The 23,567-nt window shown below is 41.6% G+C and overlaps 1 protein-coding gene across 3 annotated transcripts in view; it reads left to right on the top strand.

The window, feature by feature from the left end:
- Nucleotides 1-361: 361 nt before the first annotated feature.
- samd11 (sterile alpha motif domain containing 11) overlaps nucleotides 362-23,567 on the top strand; it is a 94,623-nt gene continuing 71,417 nt past the window's right edge. Inside the window, exons 1-4 of one of the 3 annotated variants that reach the window (XM_034695260.1) lie at nucleotides 997-1,064; nucleotides 3,706-3,752; nucleotides 4,503-4,625; nucleotides 11,204-11,287. The gene's annotated coding sequence lies outside the window, so the exon portion shown is untranslated. Of the gene's footprint in view, nucleotides 1,065-3,705; nucleotides 3,753-4,502; nucleotides 4,626-11,203; nucleotides 11,288-23,567 lie in introns of all 3 variants that reach the window. The other 2 variants (XM_034695261.1, XM_034695259.1) reach the window with 2 other exon arrangements.

The raw sequence follows: 23,567 nt of genomic DNA, 5'->3' as shown, positions 1-23,567 counted from the left end.
TAGTGATTTTAATTTGAATGACTGATTTCTCTTGATTCCCAACTCAGCCTTACCTCAAGATTGTTGTTCAATAGCACATTTTAAAAACATGACAACGGCCTTGCAACATCTTCTTCTGTGTTGTACAGGCCTGGACTCACAGCATTTTGTAAACTTGAAGATAAATCCCTATACAGCAAGAAAAAATAGGGAAAAAATAACATTTGAGCATCCACAACATTTCAGAGTATCAATTTACAGTACATTTTGACCTCCAAATATATTTGTGTCCAGTGTTTGTAGTGATTAGCCAGCAGAGGGCGTCAGAGCCTCATCACTGTCTGTTTAACTCAGTCTTGCTGTTTCAGCATGCTCTTTACCATTTATTTAACTAACAAGGCTTGAAGTCATATTGTTTTAACAGACGTTTGAGTCTTGGGTTCTTTTGCCAGCCTTCTACCTGTGTATTTATAAAACACACGCTAAATTATATATCTCTGGTAAGTAGGGAAAATCTATGCAGAAATTTCTACTTTTTTGCCTCTAAAAGTTTAAAAGTAAAGAATCAATGTACAAACTGACTGCTCAAAGGTAGCTAACATATGCAATATTATATATACTAACAGTTTTGAATTAGAGCTATTCCTCTTATAATTTGTCACCATAGCAAATATTTATGAAAGAGAAAAGTAGATTTTTTTTTTAGTTTGACTGCATTTTAGCAGGTTTAACTAAGGCATTTTCCCCAGATTGCATCATTAGTTATTTCAGTACACTGCATCTATAAATTTCAATGTAGCCTACTTCCGTCATAACTAAAAATCAAACTCAATCAATTATTTAATTTAATTTTTTGGTACAATTTTGTCACATCCTCTCGCTCTCTGGGCCACAGTCTAAAACTGTGTAAAATGATTTGATGCTTCAAACTAACCGGCTGTGTAGTCCCTTCTTTCATAAGTAGCTTTGATTGACCGGAAGTGACTCAACAGATGTTGTATGACCGACCGGAAGAGCAGGAGCAATCATGACAGGTGAGAAATGCAAGAGGGCTCATTTCAGGCAGGTTAACAAAAACACGACAGGTAAGCAACAGGACACTAAGTGCCACGAATTAGTCTCGCAACTTACTACCATGAGAGAGAGCAGTAACCTGAAACGTTCGCCTAATGTTAGATTTACTGACATCGTTAGCTAAGTTAGCTTTCATGTTTCTCTGAGTTGCTTCCAAAACACTGTTGTGGTGATGAGGATTGGGTAGGTAAACGTTACAGAAAGCGTGGTTAACTACGGTGGCCCTGAAAGACAAAACAATTGTACAAAAGATGAAACACTTTTACAAAGTTGGATACGAATTTACATTTTGGAAAACATTTTTACATTTTATAAAACAAAATTAGATCAGCAAAACACTTTTACCAAGGCCAAAACTAATTTACATTTAAGAAAACAAATTTACAAAAGATGAAACACTACCACTTTTACAAATGATGGAACACTTTTACCATTTCTGAAACAAATTAACATTTCATTTTTACAGAAAGGGAATGTACCAAACACCGAAAGTGATCGAGCGAGGGGTCATTTAGTTTGTTTTAATGGAGAGAAACCAAACGGAGATGGACATGGTTTACATATTAGGACATCCTCGGGTCTCAGAGAGAGGTGTCAGACCTCAGATGAAAAAGCATCATGTCTCCGGAAAAGCTCCATCATATCTCCACAAAACCTTCAAAAATATTAGCTAAACTTGAATTAAAACCTTGAAAATAGAAAATGTAATGAGTTTTCTGCCTTTCTTTTGGCCAGATGACTCGTAAGAGAATTTTAATGTAATTTTTAATATATTTCTAATTTTCCTTTTCTTTTCTGTTTTATCATATTTGTCATTTTAATTGTGTTCTTTTATGCCTGTCTGAATGTCTCCAATGCTTTTAATGTTTAATGTAAAGCACATTGAGTTGCCCTCGTCTATGAAATGCACTATACAAATAAAGCTGCCTTGCCTTGCCTTGCCTAAGATTAGACTTAGTGAACAGTTAATTATGAAAAGCATCAGTAGCAGTAGGTTAATTCAAAACGGCACAGGAAACATACCCACATGCTCATATAGGTAGGCTAAGTTTCTGCAGACCAGCTAAATGAAGCCACATTAAATCACTTTAAGGGACAGTGGGTGTTGCGAGTCTTTAGCACCTATATTTTGGGGGTCGCGGGCTGAAAAGTTTGGGAACCCCTGCTCTAGAGAATTCTTACCATAGAGATCAGAGAGATGGGATAAATGACTGTCTCACACAAACACCAAATATGCAGTCATCTAAGCCAGCATGTCATAGATAGATATTTAATTATTTTTTGTAAAATAAAAATACATTATGTTATAGATCCCAGAACATAACTGATGTTTACATGTCAAAAGCCATATTAAACTTCATTATCATATTAGATCATAATAGACTAGATCAAAAACAAAATGTATATGAAACACTAGCCACTAACAGTTTGAGATATGATGTGCTGTCATTTAGAAAAGATGATGGCGACTGAGGAAATTTAGGCAAACAGGGTGCAGGTAAGTTAAAGTAAAGGCTCAGGGCCCAAAAGTAAGCTTTTCACTACCTTCCCAAACTGTACTGGGGCATCTTTTTATAAGCCTGTTTGTTTGTTGACAGACTTGGTAACAAGCCAAACAGCTAATCTAAGTGGATATACACATTAAAAACTAACAACTGTATTCACTCCTGTTGCACGGCCTGCTCAAACATCACATACCATCTATGAGTGACAGGAGGCAGAAAAGACGAGGATGCCTGCTGCGTCTGCATAAATTATCACTATTATTTTTTATTCTGCCTCTTAAGCGCAGTCATTGGCCGATGCTGACAGTGGCGGAGCCAGGGGGTGACCAGGGGTGGCCATGGACACCTCTGAAAACTGATTGGCCACCCCAGTGGCCACCCTGAAATTCTTAAACATGATTGGCCATTTGCCATTTCAGAGGCATTACTTATATTAAAATCAGTTATTGTGTTGTTGTGTTTCAACAAGCTGCAGAAACAGTAGTTTCTTTGCATTTGAATATTATTTTTGTTGATGCTTTGATTTTGGACAATCATCTTCATTTTGAGTCCTTGAAGAGTTCAGTTCAGCACATTTAAATGTTGACACTGTCGAGTTACATTTTTAATCTTAACATTAGAAATCTACACATTTGTAACATTTGTTAAATTATTCTATGAAAAGAAGTTAAAGTAGATGTGATTATTGGAGGTAACCCTACTAGGTTTGGGATAAGCCCCTAATGTTTTCCACGCCTGGCCACCCCTTAACAGGCAGTGCCCCAGTTTGGCCACCCAGGTCAAAACTGTCTGGCTCCGCCACTGGATGCTGATTAATTCAAAATGCCTTCAATCAGACTAATTAATCAGTCTTGAATTGAATTGTTAATTGAGTCCTTTTTGTAATAAAAGATGACTTAAATATGTTTGATTTATTTCCTGAGTATTTACAATATCCTGTATGTCTTACCTGGAAATCCCTTCATTAAAGAGTTCAATATTCAGTTTACTTACAGTCTGTTACTCTCTGACTTAAATGTTTGAACTTCTACTGTACTGATATTTATTAATCATTGTATTGCCAAAAACTGCTCCTTGATGCATCCTAAAAATGTGATAATGATTTGAATGAAGGCTATGGGATGACATGTCTGTTTCTCTTCACAAGATGGAGCTGTAGCCACATGTTTCTGATGGGTTGGAGCTTGTTATACGGTATGTTAGATCCAAGAAACACTCAAACGCTAGGGTTATAGTTTACACAGGTTGTGCTGGTGATTTATTGTCTAATAAAAAAGCTCATTAAAAGCATAATCAGAGGTTACAGCTTTGAATATGATTGATGAATAAATTCCTCAAATGTTTTTGTTAATTATCTTTAATTTGTGAGTTTAGGTTGTTTTGAAAATCATCTTCTTATCCTGTGTGCTTCAGGATTTATATGGTAGCATGTTAATGACTTGGATTGTTTCTGTATTAATGCTACCAAACTCCGACCAGCAGGTTTTGTTAGATCTCCTATCCACATCGAACATTACAAGATTTGAATTGGTAGGATTAAGTTCCTGCTTAGAGCACTCCACTAAAGCCACTCTGTTATCAACTTCAGTCTGCTCAGTTTTAAAAAAGATGTCTTTTGATTCAACCACATTATGTTTCCAAAAGCAAATAAAGTACTTTCATAAATTAAAACGTGTTTAAATAAACACATTTCACATGTATGTCTGAAGAAGACAAGAAACAAGCTTTAGTCTCAGTATGGTCCCCTCATGGTGTCTTGGCTGTTGCCCAACAAAGGATTATAGTCATTTCCACAAAGATTGGACCGTAGGAAGAGACAGGGCTGTGATGGTGTTTGTGAGTGTGGTGTGTTTACCTGTTTACATATGATGAGTGTATGGGAGTTCGGGGTTTCTTATTTACCTTCATTATGATGAAGTCTCTGACCTTTCACCACTCCTACAGTTGCTGTAAGCATCACACCCAATCAGCACTGGTTCCAGAGGGAGGAAAGGACAGGCAGATCTAGATCAAACAAGACCTAGAAACTCAACCTACATCGGGCAGAGTTAAGACGGCTGTCATAAGGTACAGTAACAATCTATACTGAGTTTTAAAATGCTTATTTACTGTAAAAAAGTGTTGATCAAAGATTTACAGAACTCATTGTTCTGAGGGCAATCACTTCTCATTTCTTATCTACATAATTACATCAGAAGTTTTTCTTTCTAAATTCCAACATTTTATTGTTGTACCACTAATAGTACTTTTGGAAGTAAGATAATTTGTAGTTTATTTTGCTCCTTACTGATAAAAAAAGTAAATTATGAATTTGGCATTACAACAAAATGTTGTCACACCATTTTCGTGCCGCTATCCAAGATAATACCAGTCACAGTTTACTTGATAATCAATAAATACCTGGTTTTATTTTTCAGTCTAAATAAAACAATCATACTTATCTAATGAAAGAAATACTCCAGCTATCTGACAACAGGCCAAACACTTTGCTGCCATCCCTTCATGCAGTGTAAAGTATAACAATCCAAATCACTGGAGGAGTTTAAATACTGCATGTCTGATTCAGTGGATGGAGGTTGTGTGTCCAAACCTTCCATTAGCCTCTTATTACAGACTGAACTCTCCTCCACTTCCTGAATCTGCATGAAACAATTTTCAAAGTCCCTGTCACTATGTTAAACAACAACCACCTCAGAGCTAGCAACCTACAAGCTAACATGGGGTTGTTCTGACAAAGTTTGGATCACAAAATAAGGCAGGCCTTGACAGATGTTCCTTACCAGCAGTGGTGGACATAGTACACAGCTTCATTACTTTTAAGTCAAAGTATAAATCCTCCAGGTCAAATATTACTCCAATACAAGTGAAAGTTGCTCTGTCAAATTATTACTTGAGTTAAAGTACTGAAGTCCTTGCTTTTAAAAATACTTAAGTATTCAAAGTACTTTTTAAAATATCTCAAAACTTTGTATTTTCACAAAGCATGATTGCAGTCAAAAATACATAGGAGCACATTCTGTTACATTATGTTTATTTAGAAACCATTGCTTGAAATCTGTAAAAACTACACCATGGAATAAAAACAGACACTAAGTTACTCCAAGCACAGACAACTTAGTTTGAAATGTTCATCTGGAATGATACAAATGTTATGTAGCTCAACACGCTTTCTCAGGTTGGACTGTGAATGTTTGTATGTTTGAGCAGAGTGGGAAACAGGGAGAACATTTCAAACGTTACATATCATTCTTCATTTCAAAAACCTCTAACACGCGCTGAAGATATGGCCATGGGTGCTCAGGTGGAGAATTATAGCCATCATTACCACCTCCTATATGAACTGCCTGGTCTGAGTGAAATTTGTGTGTTTACTCCATGTTCAACCTTGGAGACGCACGATATACAGGTACGGCTAAACCACTGAGACAAACAGAACTACACAAACACATTTTACTGTCTTAGGGATCAGATTTCAGAAAAGAGAAGGAAATTCATGAGCTGACTTAAAGCAAAAGTAGTGAGTAACTAGAACATTAATAGAAAGGTAGTGGAGTAAAAAGTGCAATCATTGTCTTCTGAATGTAGTGGAGTAAAAGTAATAAGTATCCCCAAAAAATAATACTCAAGTAAAGTATAGATACTCAAAAAATGTACTTAAGTACAGTACTTAAGTAAATTTACTTTGTTACTGTCCACCACTGCTTACCAGAACAGAGATTCCTCTGATAAAGCCTTCAGTATAATACTGGGGGGCGTGGGTTTGCCCTAATGGCTAAATTGTGCGCCCATGAAGCGGTTGGCCTGGGTTTGATTCCAGCCTGTGGCCCCTATCCCGCATGTCATTCCCCTACTCCTTCCCCATCTCCAGCTCTGTCCACTGTCCTCCCCTCTCCAATAAAGGTGCAAAAAGCTCCAAAAATATAACTTTAAAAAGTATGACATTAGGTACTCTAGTGTACAATAGATGTACCAAACTGATCCTGTATTTTCCCAACCCCTCGCCAACATTGATTTATATCTTATCTATAAAAAAATGTTGAGACGTTTAGCTTGGGTTAAGAATGGAATTTATACAGTTCACTAAACCAGACCTTTAAGCAATAATATTCATTAAATACATCGTACCGTTTTAATATGATACTGCTTTTACAAAATAATAATCTCTTCCATATTCTTTTTTATGCAGTTGCGTGTGACGTACAAAAAGTAGCCAATGCACAAGTTTAGGAATGTGATTCAGAAGCTGGTATTGGAGCATCTCTTTAAGTCTCTTTGGTTCTTTAGCTGAGCTTTTGTGAAGATATACAAAGAATGTATAAAGAACAGTTTATCTAGCAATTTTCAAGGAACAGTGTTCAAGTTGCAGTGGCATCCAGTGGTGAGTTCGCAAATTGCAACCACTTCACAGCTGCTGCCTCCATCCATTCCTTCCAAAGAGGTATCTTCAGAGGCCAAAAAGTTTCATAGAAACGTAACTTTCTCTTCTTGGCTACTGTAAAATATGATGGCGCTGCATTGGAGACTTCATGGTCAAGACTCACTTGATCTGTAAATATAAAGAGCTTATTCTAAGGAAATGAATACACAACTCATTTCAAAATGTGGGTGATTTTACACCATGACATGATGCTATGAATATAATATTCTATTTCTGCCAATAACTCTGCCAAAACGTCCCCTGATCTTACACTCTTAACTGTTAATACTTAGTCTCGCCTCCCCTCATGTATAAATGTTTTGGCATAACAAGTTTTAGTTTTAAGTAACAAAGCTCAGCTCCTGCCCACTGCGTCGCTGCCTTGTCCACTTCTGAATCACTGCACACTAAGCACTAAGAAGTTTCGGCTGTATAAAAAGCAACAAAAACGTATAAACGGTAATACTGAAATTTACTCAAACTGCACCTACATGTTCTTCTTTCTTGATAATGAATTAAACTGTGCAGGCCGTATAGTTGAAACACATGTCCTGGTGGGGCCTGTGGTACCTTAAACCAGCCCTAACAAGACAAATGTTGCCTTCAGTATTTCAGATAACACCAGTGGAATAATGTAGACCCTGCTATAGTATTGATCCATTGTATGATATCTATGTTACAGATAGCTATTTTCTTTCACCTCAGGTTACCTGATAGCTGTATTTTTGTGGTATTCCCCCAATTATCCTTGTGGTGTTGGGGATAGGAGGATGTGCTTTTGGATGACAAGTGCATTTGTTTTTTTCTGTAGTTTGCATGTGTGCATGCTGTATAGGCACATACATCGCAGCATGTGCTTGTGTGCGGGAACAAGTGTGTACTTGTGTGTTGCGGGTGATGTTGGCTTCCTGAGGCTGATTACCACCCTCATCCCAGCGTCTTGTTTTTGCCCGTCTCTCCGCCTGTGTGGAAGTTGTGTGGGCACCCTCTGGATTGCCTCACCGCCGAAGCATGCCGGACCCTGTTATCCAGCTATCCATCTGTGTTATTGATTTTTTTCCCTCTTTGTAGAGTTTCATCTTTCCACCACTTTTCTGTAGAGCGATGGAGAGGGAGGGAGTGCGAGAGAGAAAGGAGGGGCAAGCGAGGGGGCAGAGCAGAGATCTGAGAGCTGGTAGAAGAGGGGGGGGGGGGGGGGGGGGGGGGTGGAGGGATGGAGAGTTGGAGGAGCAGAGCAGCGGTGGGGCTTCTGAGGGTTGGGGTGTAAGAGGTTGGGGGGGCACTGGGCCTGGACTATGGATGAGCAGAGAGGAGAGAGAGAGAGAGAGAGAGACACTCTTGAAGTGGTGGGACTTTTTTCTCTCTTCGTGTCTCTCCGTTCTCATGGGAGTGCCCCCCCCTTCTTCGTCTTCCTCCTCCTCCTCCTCCTCCTCCATCACTCCTTCCTCCTCCTCCATCCTGCTCTGAGGCGCCTCTGGTACACACGCTCCACTCGCCATCCCCCTCCTTTCCCTCCCCCTCCCCTCCTCCTCCTCTGCCTCTCGCTCCGTCCGCCTGCCTGCCGTCTCTCCTTCCCGGGGGGCTCGGGCAGTGCTGGCGGCGTAGCCGTGATTTGCAGGAGATTTGTCTAAGTGAGAAGCAATTAGTGCGCCTAAGCACCGCTAATGTATGCATGCTGGGGCTGCCGCCGCCACCCCTCCCGTCTAGCGGTGCCAGGGCCCGGCCGTGGCACTGTTGGTGTTCTCTCTCCCTATTTATCCCTTCTTTCTTTTCATCTGCAGGCCATCATCTTACTCTGTCAGATGAATCAGTCCACTCTGATTCTGTCGACAAAGTCATTAGTTAATCAATGATATTGCAGTTTGTCATCAATATTTACGCATGTATGCATCTGTGTACAACTTTCTCAAGACTTGTCACAAAGATTGCAGTGTAGTGTGGAGTTGTGAACCTCAAGGTGCATGTTGGTGATTTCTGTCCCATGTCTTCTCCTACCCATGTTTCCGTCATAGATTAGGAGGAGGCTGTTAGTCTGGAAATTTAAGTGAGTGATTGTGAGTGGTAGCACAAATTAAATGCTGCAACCATCCACACACTAGAGTATACACTCAAGTGAACAAACAGACACATCACAAACACACATGCACTACAAAGTGGAACAGTGGTGGGTGGTAGGATTCCCTTTGAAACCTGCGGTGTACAAAGGCTTGTTTGCGAGGGTGCATGCATGAGGGATGCTCTGCATGCCGCAACTCCCCAGCTACTTGAAGATGAACTTTGCCCTTTTCTGCACATTCACTCTCTCTTTAACTCAGACAAAAACAAGATTAAGTCTGCTCATCTTTACGCTGCACTGACTGCCTTCCAATTGGGAGCCTACATGGACCGTGGGTGGTTTTGGAGCGAGGTGCTCGTTAATTAAAGATAGGCTAATTGCTGGCGCTTCTTAGCCTGGCTTTGGCGGTGCTGATAAGAGGATAATCCTGGAGAGAAAGGCGGAGATCGAACCGGTCCCCGGAAGACTGAGCCTCCTGCTCGCCTGGGCTGGACGAAAAAGCTCCCCCACTCCTCCAACCCTCCGTCCTGTCTGTGCTTCTTTAAAGAGCGGGACTTGCAACCAGATAGTATAGAATATTCAAGCAAGCTGCACTTCACCAAGAGGATGCCAGCGTAAGAGGCTCAAAGACATTAGCCAATTCTGGTTAGGCTGAGGCTTTCTGAGCAATTGTTAATGCTTCATGCATTGCTTTTTATGAATATGCTGGAGAAAAAGCATGATGGTGTGTTAACCAACTGAGACTTTTTTTGTCTATTCTTTGACCACCTTTCCTCTCTGTGGGAAAATACAACAACTAAACATCCTTGAAACCTGAGATTTAAATGTGTGTATTTGGTCATATCATCATCATCATCCTACTAATATATCCAATGGAGACTGCCTTACCAGATATACAAACACCCACACACATTTAAATACATAAAGACATGGAAATAATCACATTTTCAGTCCACTTTACACTCTCATGACGGAAAGGTTGCATGACCCGATCATCGCTCACGTGTCCCTAACCCATATTTTGTCATAGTGAGTTAGCCATTAGCACTTGCCGGGCCGTCCCCATATGCTGGGCCTCCACAGATCTATAATTCAAGGGTGGCAGATGTCCCCGTGCATTATTCATGAGTGCCGTTCCATGCTGGGCTAGCAAGTGAGCCAGCGGCAGAACAGTCACAAGGTCTTTGCATATAGAGGGTCTCTTCCGCGTTGACCTGCGAGTGCACCTTCACGGAGTCTTTTTATGGACCACATAGACGTAGGGTATTTCTCTCCTCTCTTTGTTAGCGTGATGGAATTTGGAGGCCTAATAGGTGTTGTTTAAATTATATCTCTTTAATAAGTACTGTTGTGATAGCCATGAAAATAATGCAGACTTTCTTTAAAGGGGAACGTCCCAGGTTTTACATGCAAATGAACTTGTCAAATGGAGCGCTACGTTCTGTCGTAGATGCTTTGCCAAGCTGACAAAACTATAAAACAATACAGTTCTTGATGCTCACCTCATATTAGGCACTAAACTCTCTGACTGCTATCTTATACATCAAAGTACTTCAACATGGATTGTCTCATTTTAAAGGATCAATTCACCAAAATGACCAACTAAACTTTTCTGACTCAAGCCTGTCCATTCTTTGTCAATAGTGTAGCTCACAACCAAGCAGCAACCTCCGGTCTAAAAATATGAGTCCAATGCGGAAGTGCTAAAAACTGCAGTTCATCGAGGATCCACTCGAGGCTGGCTCTGGAAGTACAGGAAACCACATACACACCAAGTCAAAGAAGACAATCTTTACAACAGAAATAAACATGTTTACAGCCTGGTACAAAAGACGAGTGTAGCCTGGATAGCTCATTTCTCGATCAGCACACACTGTAGGGGGGTGAATTTTTTCAGTCTTTCAGTCATTTTGTCTTCCAATGAGAGGCACAGCTGACTTGATTGACAGGTGGGAACACTGTAGCTGTGGGCTAGGATTCTCAAAGCCCGCCTCTTTACGTCACAATCGCTCAACAACAGCAATATGGCACCCGCCGACGATTGGCCTCAAAACAGCGCTTCAGAAACAGATGGGTGACGTCACGGATACTACGTCCATATTTTATACAGTCTATGCTCACAACATAAAAAATTTGCAGTTTTCCAATCAATGTGTCATCTTATCTTTCCAGAACGATGTCCCTGATAATCCACCAGACACTTTGATCAACAGTTTTCATCGAGGATATGGTTTTACTAGAGACACAGTCAGCAAGGTCTGTAATTTATCTAGTATAACCTGAAACATTTCTCAACAAATGTAGTTCATTTGAATTCATCTCCTGTTTTCAAAATCTCTAAGCCTGACGTCTTACAATGTAAATAAAAGCAACACTTTCTGCACAGCTACAAACCTAGGGGTAAGTGAGCACACGTGTGTTTCTCATTGGGGTTTAAAACTCCTCATCTCTTCTTATTACACATCGGACTGTGAAGTGCAGCGCCAACATTCTAGTTGTTTTGGATTAGAGGAAGAGGTCAGATTTGCATGTGTGCCCGTGCATGACTGTGGAGCATCTACGCTGTAAATCACACCTACATACCTGGAGGAGACAGCAGCTTTGTGTGTCGATACCCTCAAAGAGTAGGAGATAAAACACACACATACACACACAGGCACCCGAGATCACAAGCCGCCGCCAGCGCCAAGCCTGGCCGGCGCTGAACCGGCAACCCGATACCTCCTCCGGAGCCCTGCGGAGGGGGAGAGTGGGTGTGGGAGAGAGGTTTCCATAAAGTCTGTCCCGCCGGTCAGCCGTAACCTGAGCTGCCGGCAGACAGCCGCGGTGCCTTGCAGTCAGGAACAGAGTGTGTGTGGGCGTTTGTGTGTGTGTGTTTTCAGTGCAAGGGGACGGTTGACATGCTGCCACACGCTTGTTTCCACACTTGGGATCAGGCCTTTGTGCGTGTTTAGATTACAAACACAATCACCAACACTTAGACGTCCCCCTGACTCTCTGTCTTTTTAATAACTTCACACATTACATCCCCTAAATCACTCTAAAACTTCCTTTCAGCTACGAGTTATTACATCGATTCATTTTCACATTCACCCTTCCTCTCCCTGTAATTGATACGGATGACGAGCTGACGGGACCTCTGTCACAGAGTCACTGAGCTTTTCTCTCCTTCAGACTTTTCTACAATATCATCTCCCTCTTTACCCTCTGTGCACCTCCGATGGGACTGTCTTCCAAAACAACGAAGACGTCAGTGAGCTGAAAACTGCCGTCAGCTGCCATATTGCTTACTGTCGCTTGCCAGGGTGCTGCCCTTTACGGATGTGAGTGTGGTGTGTGCGGTTTGGGAGCTGGATTGTGAGAGGAGGTGTGGGGCAGGGGGGTGATCGTGCTCTTCTTTGGACTGGCAGAGGGGACAGGAGCCCCCCTTGTGCGGTTGCAGTGGGTGAGGAGGTTAACTGAGCCCCAGCAGAGCCAAGACTCTGCCTGGGATATTGACAGGTTGGAACCTGAGGGCTCCTGCAGGATAGGAACACACTGCCAGAGGCTTGGTTACCACCACAGCCTGCCTGCCTCCAAGGGAGGGAGGGGTGTGAGAGAGAGGGGGATGAAGAGGGGTAGGAGGGAAAGATGGAAAGACTGGGTGAGGGCAAGAATCTGAGATTTTTTCTTCAAAATTAAAAGCCTTATGGTCGCCCAATATCAGTTTAGATTTTATTTAATGGTGAGTCACTTTCAAAGAAAAGCAAATGTAAACACGACGACATGTCAGTTATTTTATTACATTTTTATAACACTGGTTATTTCACTCTCATGCCTTATATCAAACCTTACTCATTACATGCATTAAACAATACATTCATTCATGATTTTTTTATTTGCTCACTTCAGTGTTTGACAACAGAACATATTTGATATATGTCTTCACAAAATAGAGTATACACTGTCCATGAACAAACAGGAGGAGGAAGAAGAAAAACTTATAATACCTGCCCCTCCTATTAATCACAACATAATCTACCATTAAACCAGACGGCTAACCCTTCAGTAATCACCTTCTCTTTTCACCAAACATCAAATTTAACAATAAACACTGAAACAATCAAATAAAGATTTACTGGATGAGTTTGTAGTTCCCCATTACTTAACCTTTTAACATTCTTTTAAACTGTAAAATATTAGAGCAGCATTTTATATCATCAACCAGAAAATTCCAAAGTTTAACTCCACAAACTGAAACACACATTTGCTTTAATGTAGTGCGCGCGTATGGACTTTTGAAATTACATTTTCTTCTATGAGCCTCCTCATGAGATGTAAACACAACTTCTGTAAGTTTTCAGGCAATAATTTGTTTCCGGCTTAAACATAAATAATAATGTTTTAAAGTTAACTAGATCTTTACATTTCAACAAATATGAGCTGATAAACAAACTATTAATATAAAATTCACCTTATTTATAAGTCTAATTGCTCTTTTCTGTAACACATACAAAGGTTTAATATTAGTCATATGCCTACATTACTTCAGTTATGTATTTTTTTAAGCACAGATCAGCTAAACTCATTACTTGGTAACATAGTGTCATTGAATCACTGCAGTATATTACTGCAGTATATTGCCGCTGAACTCAACAACCTTAATAAATTATCCTGAGCCCCTTGACACTCTTGAAATAAAAAAAACGAGTGTAGCTAATTTTAAATTAGCTAACATATGCCAGGCATAAAGGCAGAATTACTCTCCGTAACTTAAGGATTTGTTGAACCTCCACCATCTCCACTGTGCTGCTTTCACTCAGTGAAGAGCCCAGTATATAGTCTGTGTGGTTCAGGGTCATTTACCATGGTAACGGTGGACCAGGTCATAAGGTGATTGGCTTAGCTGAGGAGGGTGCTGGCGGCTGTTTGTTGATTCTCTGATAGGGGTGACCTACCCCTGACCTCCACACAAATCAATACTGCCTCCTTAAACTTTCATTTGTTCTCGTTTGCTCGCGCTCAACCCCGATTGGGAGCAATTAAGGTGGGGCTATTCGAAGTCTGAAAAACATGTTTTAAGCCTAAGTTTGGATGGAGAGGTATCCATGCATTATTTTTTCCTGTTAGTTGAGAAAAAAGCTTCTATAGTGAGCATTTTTCATATATTACTGTAAAAACTTAGACATGAGATTGAACTGTTTAGATTTATTGTGTATAGATTTTTTATGTCTACATCCTATAAGGAAACTGCGATGTGAATTAACATGGCCTTTTGTATTTGTGTAGGTGACTGTGGGTTTGGTAATTTTCCAGTCACATTATGATTTCAGAGAATACTCTTTGTACTGTGTTTATAGAGAACCTGCGTGGTAAAGGGAGTCCCTCCAACGCAGGAAAGCCTTTGAGAAGTTCCTTCCTGTCTCTTCACCTCCTCCTCATTGCACTAATGTCTCTGTCTTTCTCTCCTTTCACCCCCTCATTCTCACTTTTGCTACCCGTAATCCCCGGTGTGGCCCACAAGGTTACCGTGTTCCCCTTCTGAACAGCAGGGCTCTGTGGGTGTGTGTGTGTTTTTTTTCTTGCCTCTCGTTTGTATTTCTCCATTCTGGGGTCACCCTTTTCCACTCCCTCAAACAGGGGATCACCTCACTGAGAGGCGTTGTGGTTGACTTCGTGGGTAGCTGCACTGAAATGTTACAATATACCAATGTATGAGTGACATGACGTGCTCTGCTGTGCTGTTAGTTCCTAAAAAAATGACAGGTCAAATACAGTGTATGCCTCAGAGCATCCTTATTACCGTGAATCAGACTCAGATTCAGTATTTTATTGCCATGTCAACGTAGATGGCACGAATTTGCCTCGGTGAAGCTCCGCTGTGAAATGTAAACAGCAGCAGACATTTTCTACCCACTGCCAAACAGTTCTGCTGTCAGAGTCTTACAGATTCACACAGTGGGTTAGATAATGGCCCGATCAATTGTAGAACAAATTATCACTTTTTCTCTCATTTTTGTACAAAAAGTGCATACAATAAATAATCTCTGACTGATCCATGTTAATGTAGATATGAGGCTGCACAAATGCAAGGCTGGAAAAAGTCTCCTAAGAGTTAAAAGAAAGCAGTTATGTTACATGTATTCACTCCTTTCCATTTCAACATTTGCACAGCTCCTCTAAACAACATATTGCCTCTTTACCTCAGACTGTGAAGTGCAGCACCCATACCACAATGAATTTAAAGGTCTATTGTGGGTTTCTGTATGTGTTCTTCATTAACAGAACGCTACCTGTACAATGTGGTGAGCTTAGCGACTAGTTACCTCCCATTGAATATAGTTTCACTGACCACCCTGGTTCTTGTTCATAGTTCCATGTACACTGCTCTATCTTTAATTTAGCTGTAACAGAGTTATTTTTAAGTGTACAAGTGAGCCTTATCTGGCAGAGTTTATCTGTCTGTCCATAAGAGGTCATTGTGTTTCCACTATTATTGTTTCTTTTTCACAATTGCTGGGAAATTTAAGTGATCAGAGAAGAGTGGACACCATAATGGATGAACAAAATCTGATCCATGGTCTATGACCTTACCTTCTTTGGACTCTTATTCCAGGATGGCTGATGTTGTGTTTTTTCTGGACTCAAAACAAACAAGACTTTTGTTTTTACTTTTACTAATGTTGCTATGCTGTTGTATATACCTGTCCATTCCAAATAAAGATACAATTAAGAAAAATAATATAGTTTCACTAGACCAGAGCTACCCCCTGAAGAAATGGAGTTAGGTAAGCTACATCATCAAAGCAAAGTATAGCTTGCTACATCAGAGCTAATTCATGTATTGTTTTAATTTGGTAAAATATCCTAGTTAATGTAGTCATCCTGTGGCAGCCAAATCAATGTTCTGTGTGCAAATACCAAGAACTTTCCCATGTGTCTCTTTATCAGACAGAGAGAAATAATGTATGATTTCTTAAAGTATGATCGACTGAGAATTAAAATGCTGTAGTCTAGAAATAGGTTAATCATTGAACCCACTGGCTCAATTTGTCCAGCTCTTCTAATCTTAGTTTCAATTTCTCATTTATAACCATAGACTGTATAAATGATGGACGTAGTATCCGTGACATCACCCATCTGTTCCTAAGCGCTGTTTTGAAGCCAATCGGCGGCGGCAGCCATATTGGAAATGCAGAACTCAGCCAGGCATACTGTGACGTAAAGAGGCGGAGTTTGAGCCTCCTAGCCAACAGCTATGTGTTCCCGTCCGGGAGTCAAGTCAGTCATGGCCTTATTTTTTTTTAAAGTCACACCTCGTACAGTGTGTGCCGATAGAGAAATAAGCTACGTAGAGCCAAGCCGTTTTTTGAACCAGGCTGTAAACACGTTTATTAATGCTGTAAAGATCGTCTTTTTTGAATTGGTGTCTATGTGGTTTCTGGTGTTTCTGCAGCCAGCCTCAAGCGGATTCTCCATGAACTGCAGTTTATAACACTTCCGCAGAGGCTTCATAGTTTGAGACCGGAGGTTGCCACTTGTTTATAACCTTATTTATTATTCACCTCTTTTCTACAGTATATGCTGTTTTTCATCAGCTGTTAGCAGACTGCATGTGTGTGTCCCTGTCAGGTGAACTCATGCTTGTGTTTCTGCATGATGTCATTAGAAACACAGGATTTTTTTTGCTTTGAGGTGTTTAAGTATTTACTGTGAAATAATTTACTACACTTGTCTACTTCACCAAGGACAGAGTTCTCAGTTCAGATGACATCTTTTGACCCAATCCACATTTTGTTTGGTTTTCACATCACTATAAAATACATTCATGTCATACAGGCCTCTGAAAAGTGAAGAACAAATATTAAAAAATACACTCCTGTGGCCTATTTAAATGTAGTGTACATGGGGTTGATGAATGCGTGTAAGGTACAGCACATTATCTCCAGAGAGTGAGTAGCTGTCGTGGCGTTGGGAGGGCTGTGTCGTGGCCGTGGCTGCGTGAGGCAGCAGCACAGGAAACGCGTCAAAGTGCCGAGAACTAACTGCAACCAGATGTCTGAGGCTACTGGCCGGGGGACTCTCACTGTGGAAGAAGAGCGTCAGCGGGGCAAGTTCACTTCCTCCTCACTGTCTTACTGTCTTCTCTCTTCGTCTGTTTCTCTGAATCTCTGGTCTTGGTTTATATCCTTACTCCTCTGTGTCAAGGCGACCTGATTTATCATGAGTTTGAGATTTACACAGCTGTAAAATCAACAACAGGAAATTAATAGAATACCAATAACGAAGAAGAAAAGAGTGGCTCTTTTTACATAACAATAAAAAGGTCACACCTTTGTCATTAAGTGGAAAATAAAAACAGAAAAAGTTTCAAGATGATAGAAACCATAGTTGGCATCATTCAGAAAATATACATTTGTTACTGTCTTCTAGTGTCATTTTTAACTACAGTATGTGTTGCAGTTATCGGTTTAGTTTAAATAGAACATAACAGCTCATTTCACACAACTTCAATGAGAAAACCCAGCTTACTCTACCATCTCTCGTTTTACTGCCCCATCTCTTTGAAGCTCTCCATAGTGGGAGATGGAGTTGGCCTGCTTTCTATGCCTGGGAGCATTGCCTGCCCTCCTCCGCTTCACTGCCCCCTGACTTTTTCTCCCATATACCGCACAGACACAGACACACACACGCACATTTAAGCACACATGCACACACACTCAGATGTGCATTTAACTTATTCACTCATGCACAGCAATCATGCATGGCACGTGCACACACATGACGTCCCATCCACCGCTGACGCTTTCTGTGCATGACTCCAGCTGAGCCTCCAGTCTACCCGGCACTGCAGAAGCCTCGCTTCATTCTTACCCCAGTCTTTCTGCCATTGGTGGATCCCTTAAAGCAGGCCACAGTCCGCACACACAGTCCTCCAGTGAAAAGGGTTCTGTAATATTAACATTTAATTCAGAAAAGACAGACAGAGGACAGTAATGAGAGTCTTGTGTGTACATGCATGTCTGTCAGTGACTGTAAGACTAATACTGCTTCAGTGTGTGGTTGGAACAATTTTCTTTGTTACTTAGCTGCTTCGTGGTGAAGCCTCACAGCCTGAAGGTCCTATATAGCTCTAGGTTAGAGCTGCTTTCAGCAGGCTGTTAGTCTTATCATCACACACACACACACTCAGACACTCACACACACTGTCCCCTCTGACCCAGGCCGTTTCCTGCCCCTGGCTGATCTATTGGCTGATGCCTGCCCTGTGACTGTAGAGAAAAAGAGAAAAAGAGGAGGGGAACCAAAGTGTGTGAGTGTGTGTGAGTGTTTATGTGTGTGTATGTGTGTGTATGTGTGCTCGCAGCCTGTCCCAGCGAATCGATATCCGTCTCGTATCCGTGAGCTGTGCCTGACCCCTGGTCGACCTTGCTCAGCATTGGTGGTTGGAGTGTGTTTTTTTTGTTGGGGTCTGAAAATGTGAGAGGCACATCGAGTTTTACCCCCTCGCTAATAGAGGTCTGGGGCCACAGAAGAGTGTGAAAAGTCCTGACTTAAATGTGCCAGTCTGAGGAGGCAGCAACAACACATCTGAGAAATGGTGAAATATCAGGAAATACTTGGCGTTGCTGCGGATGGTTTTACATCTGGTCCAAGTGTAGTTCAGAGTATTTCCCTAGACATTAGACTGACATGATTCTAAACTACAACAATGAATATCAGTAACGAATCTCCATGGACACGTTGTGGTTGCAAAGCTAGCACTGGAATCATCCCTTTCTCTGCTTTGGCCTTTCAGGCAAACAAAAACAGAAAGCAAGAGTTTAGTTCAGCTGTTCCTTGATGCTATTGTGCTGAAATACTAAAGGCCTTCCAGTTTACGTGTGTATAAACATACATATGCATCACGTGCATGCTCCTGTATGTGTGTGAGACCAACACTGAACTTGTCTTGACGTCGATTCACTAGTTGGATTCAGCCTTGCGTGTTGTTGGTGTGTGCTGATTGAGGCTCCAGCTCCCGGGCTGAGCGGGGCTGCGGGTGCTAGCTGCCGCCGGCACTAATTGAACCCTGCCGCTAAGGTAAGGGGGGGAGCTGTCAGCGAGGGAGAGAAAAGAAAAAAGAGAGGGAAGAAAAAATAGCGTGGTGAGGGCGAAGTGCCCCTGGGGGGTTGGGTCCCTGCCTGCCTGCCTGCCTGCCTGCCTGCCTGCTTTCGTTCTCCGGCTCCTTCCCCCCTCCCCGTCTAAATAGCCGTGCCGGCGCTCCAGGGCTTCCTGCGCCTTATCTGCTGATAATTGGGCACTGGAGCTCCACAGCTCGCTTATGAAATATAGATTCCTGACGGAGGGGAAGGATGGGGGGAAGGAGGTGGTGGAGGGAGTGTGCAGGCAGAGAAAAGCCCCTGGTCGTATCAGAGAGCGTGGAGCCTTGTGGGCTCCGTGGTGTTGCTCTGGCTCGTTTAGCAAACACAGCCTCAGTAGTAAGGGCGAAGGCCTCACTGTTGAGCAGCACACACTGTCACAGACCATTGGAAAACAATGCTTTGTTCCTGATGTTCGTTGCACCCACAGGGTTCAGAGAATTATAAATGTGGTGTTGAATGCTTGTTGTGTAGTGTGTCGCAGAGGGTATGAAATCGTCCATGCAAAACTCAACATGTAATGCAGCGCTCGCTTCTCTTTTGTTCCTGCTCAGTGTTTTACTGTGCGTTTGCATATTCAACACTAAAAACTGGTGTAAATAAGTAGCGTAGTTACATTATGTTATGAAACTCATTGTTCCTGTGTTTTATGGATGGAAGAGGGTGGGGTTTTTTTATGCAGCAAGGTTGGGATGCTTTCCGCAGTCTCTTGGGGGAAAGTTGTTGGATAACAACATGGAGGCCAATCCCCCAGAGAGGAGAGAATACTCTGCTGGGTGCTCTTCACAACATGGATCCCAGATATCCTCGGCTACTGTTCCTTGTAGCTTTGGGAAAAGTTGTTCATTCAGACTTTTATTTTATGATAGCAGGCTATGTCTGCATTTTCATGTCTTCATTTCAAAATGTATGTTTTAGTAAAGGAACACTCTATAAGCTTACTCTGCTATGATGCTCTCCTTCCAGACCAGCATTACAGCATTATTTCAGAACCCTAATATCAGTCCACATCAACATGAAAAGGCAGATTACATGAACACTCTGGTGCACTGGGCATCAGTATGTCAATGTGAGCAAGTAAACACAAAACAGGCACTGGTTCCCGGCAATAGCTCAAATGTTAGCTAGTAATTTCTAAAATATGGTACATAGCTCTATATAGTTGGTAACAAGTATAGACAGGATGTAATTATCTACTTATCTCAAGTTATACCCTGCTGTGTTAATCCACAGCAGGGCAACTGCAGCAGAGCTGTTTAGTGCAACTCCAAGTAACTTAAACCAGAGCTGTAGTGATAAATGTTCTAAAGTTAAAAGTTGTAGTTCTGCAGAGAGAAGGAGGGCTGAATGAAGACAGACATGTCAACATCGAGCGTAAACATCCCTGAAGCACGACGAAGTACAGGCTGATAAGAATCCGTTTCCATGGAAGTATCGGAGGGACTTTTTGCCGCAAAAATAAATCGTTTTTTAAACAATAAAATCATCTTTAAATCAATATATTTTGATACATTAGGGTCTTATTCACCCTGTTGAGATTCATAACCATCTGCTCACTACATTTAATCTCTTGCTGAAAGCTGCAAGTCAATTCTGGTTTCCTTTTATTTTGGTCCATTAGAGGGTGACATCATAGAGGCTTGAAAAAGAAGACATTTCCTGACTATTAATAACATATCAGAAAGCTTATGTGCGTCTCTGCAGAATTATCAAGTGTCATTTCTTATTGTACACAATAAAATGTAACTTACATTTAACAGTGCAGAGTACAACAAAACCACTCTTGTCTTGTATTCATTTCTGAGTGGTTGTTTTGCTATATCTTAAAATCAATTTTCAATACTGGAAAACAGGCATGTTACAATGACTTAGTAGGCAGTTGGGTTAATGGATGTGAAACTACCTGCTTGGGAGGTGGACTGAGCATTAGGGTCAACCAATGGCCTGCAGACTGCCTCTTCTAAGTGTTTGTGCTTGAGGCTTCGCAACACTGTGGTTCTTGACTACAGTGGGCTGCACAGATGCTATGAGGCAACCATTTCAAGAAGTTTTTTTCATTCTCACAGGGCAATGTTGTGCACATTTTCTTTCTAGGAAGTTGGGAAGAAAAATCACTAGCTAGCTAGAGCCCAGAGTCAGGATGAATCCCCTCTGTAGCCTTACCTCTGTGCAGTTCACATCATTTTTGACAAATCCAGATTTACATCTAAATTGTGGCCAAAAGTGAGAGAACTCTATACCATAAATAACAGCTTCATCATCTCATTGACCAAAGTTGCCACAGGAGCCAACACAGTAACTTATTTGTTACATGTTTAAACCACCTTTATTTACCGGACAGCTCTATGTCACACATTGGTCTTTGCACAGACACCTTGCGCTCCTTGTTTCATTTCCTCTGGACCACTAGGGCCATATTAGTCAGTAGCAATTGCAATTCCCTGCACATTAGGCCAGATAAACTTATTTCAATTACATTAGTATGAATGCCCAGTGAGTGATTTATGGACTTGTTTTTCTTCCTGTATGTTCCTTTGCGCATGTATCACCCTATGTCGGCCTGTGTGATCCTCACTTCATCTACCTGCCAGGACAGCAGTCCTGCTGTGCATTCCTGGATCTCTTTCCCTTTTTTCCCTTCCTAACTCCTGTTCTCCTTTCCTCTGACTACAGGGAGCAGCGGGTGTCCTTAACTCGTACCTTACACAGGCCAGGGCAGGAGCAAGGCCACACCTAACCCAGGGCTCGGGGGTCTGATGGCATTCATTTATTTTATATTATGTGTACATTTTTTAAAGGGAAGAGTGTGCATATAGTAGTGATATTTTATGATACCTATGTAAGCTCAGTTGTGTTGTGTTTGATGTTTTTCATTAATCAATCGATAAATGTTCTATTAAATGTCATCTGTTTGTAGATCACTACAGGATGAACATATTTGGAAGTAGTCTGTCTTGACTGGGAAATTATGTTACGCCCAACAAACACTCTCATCCCTCACTTGACATTTGGTTGCCAACAGGCTGGGATTAACAGGGCTGTTTTGGAAAGTCTGGAAACTGTTTGGGACTGAGCAGTGTCTCTCCGCTCCTCCTGTGCCGTGTCGGAGGCTGAGTCATCCAGGGCCAGACGTTTCCACTGGGACAATGTAGCAATCCCTGACGGCCACACTCACTCTTGTTTATCCGGTCCCGTGGATTTGGCAGGCGCTCCCTTGCTTCCAACCTCTGTCCTCTCTCTCCAGTTCCTTCACCCTTTGACGTTTTACCTCAAAGGCTTGGCGTGTGTGTGTGTGCGTGGGTCAGGTTAGGGGGGTTGCAGTGACCAAGGCAAAGGTGCTTCAGTGGAAAGCCGGTGTATTCAGAGGGCCAATAAAAACAGAGAGCGGTGCACAGCTCAGGGCAGACTAAACATCTGTTCGGACAACATCCTGAGTGGAGGTTCTCTGATGGGTGGGTGGTGTGTGAGCATGTGCGTATACACGTACTTGAAAGTGATTCCTGAATTTTTCGCAAAATAATGGGTTTTTTTTCTGTATCACTGAGGTTTGATTCTGTCCATAGACCAAAACTGGTTGGCAATAACTGATGATTTGGGGAGATCAAGGGCTCTTAAAGCTATGTATGACATAAGTTTCATGTCAGCACAAAGGGAGAACCTTCCATAACTTGAAAAGAAGCTAAACAATCTATCTTTTTTTTTCACTGTGTATTCATTGTGGCTCATTTAATTAAACCAGATGCAACTAAACAGTGGCACAGTTCTATTTAATTTGCATAATTGATTATAGTATGGTTCTTATGGAGTATAATTTTTTGAGTTTTACTTCCAGTCATATCTGAGTGGGAGGTGTTGTTACTGTCTAGATTATTTTCTGAAGTATAAGTGGGTATTTAAGAGGTTAAAAGTCAATAACATTTTGTTCTGGCAACATAAAGTGAATACATTTGATAGTATGTGTAACAACACAGACTAGCTAGCAGTCCAGCTATACCATTGTCCCATAATCAACATTAAGATGATCAAAAACCAATGGCAGGTCATGTTAACTGTACTCTGACTTGGGGCGCTGGTGGCCTAGCGGTCTAAGCGCCCCACGTATAGAGGCTACAGTCCTCGTCGCAGGGGTCGCCGGTTCGATTCCTGGGGACCATTTCCTGCATGTCTTCCCCCGCTCTCTACTCCCCACATTTCCTGTCTCTCTTCAGCTGTCCTATCAAATAAAGGCAAAAAGGCCAAAAATATAACTTAAAAAAAACCCAAAACTGTGCTCCAAGTTGAATTATCAGTGGGATGTTTTACGATTGCTTTTGAAAGCCAAGGTATCATTAAGTTCAAACATACCCTGTACTTTGCGGCACGTGTATTACATCCCATCCTGCAATAATTTATCTCTCTTCATCTTCTAAGAAGGT

Source organism: Notolabrus celidotus, chromosome 11 (genome assembly GCF_009762535.1).
Source record: "Notolabrus celidotus isolate fNotCel1 chromosome 11, fNotCel1.pri, whole genome shotgun sequence".
Classification (NCBI taxonomy): domain Eukaryota; kingdom Metazoa; phylum Chordata; class Actinopteri; order Labriformes; family Labridae; genus Notolabrus; species Notolabrus celidotus.
The sequence above is the reverse complement of the archived record's forward strand: the minus strand, read 5'-3'. Positions and strand labels throughout refer to the sequence as shown.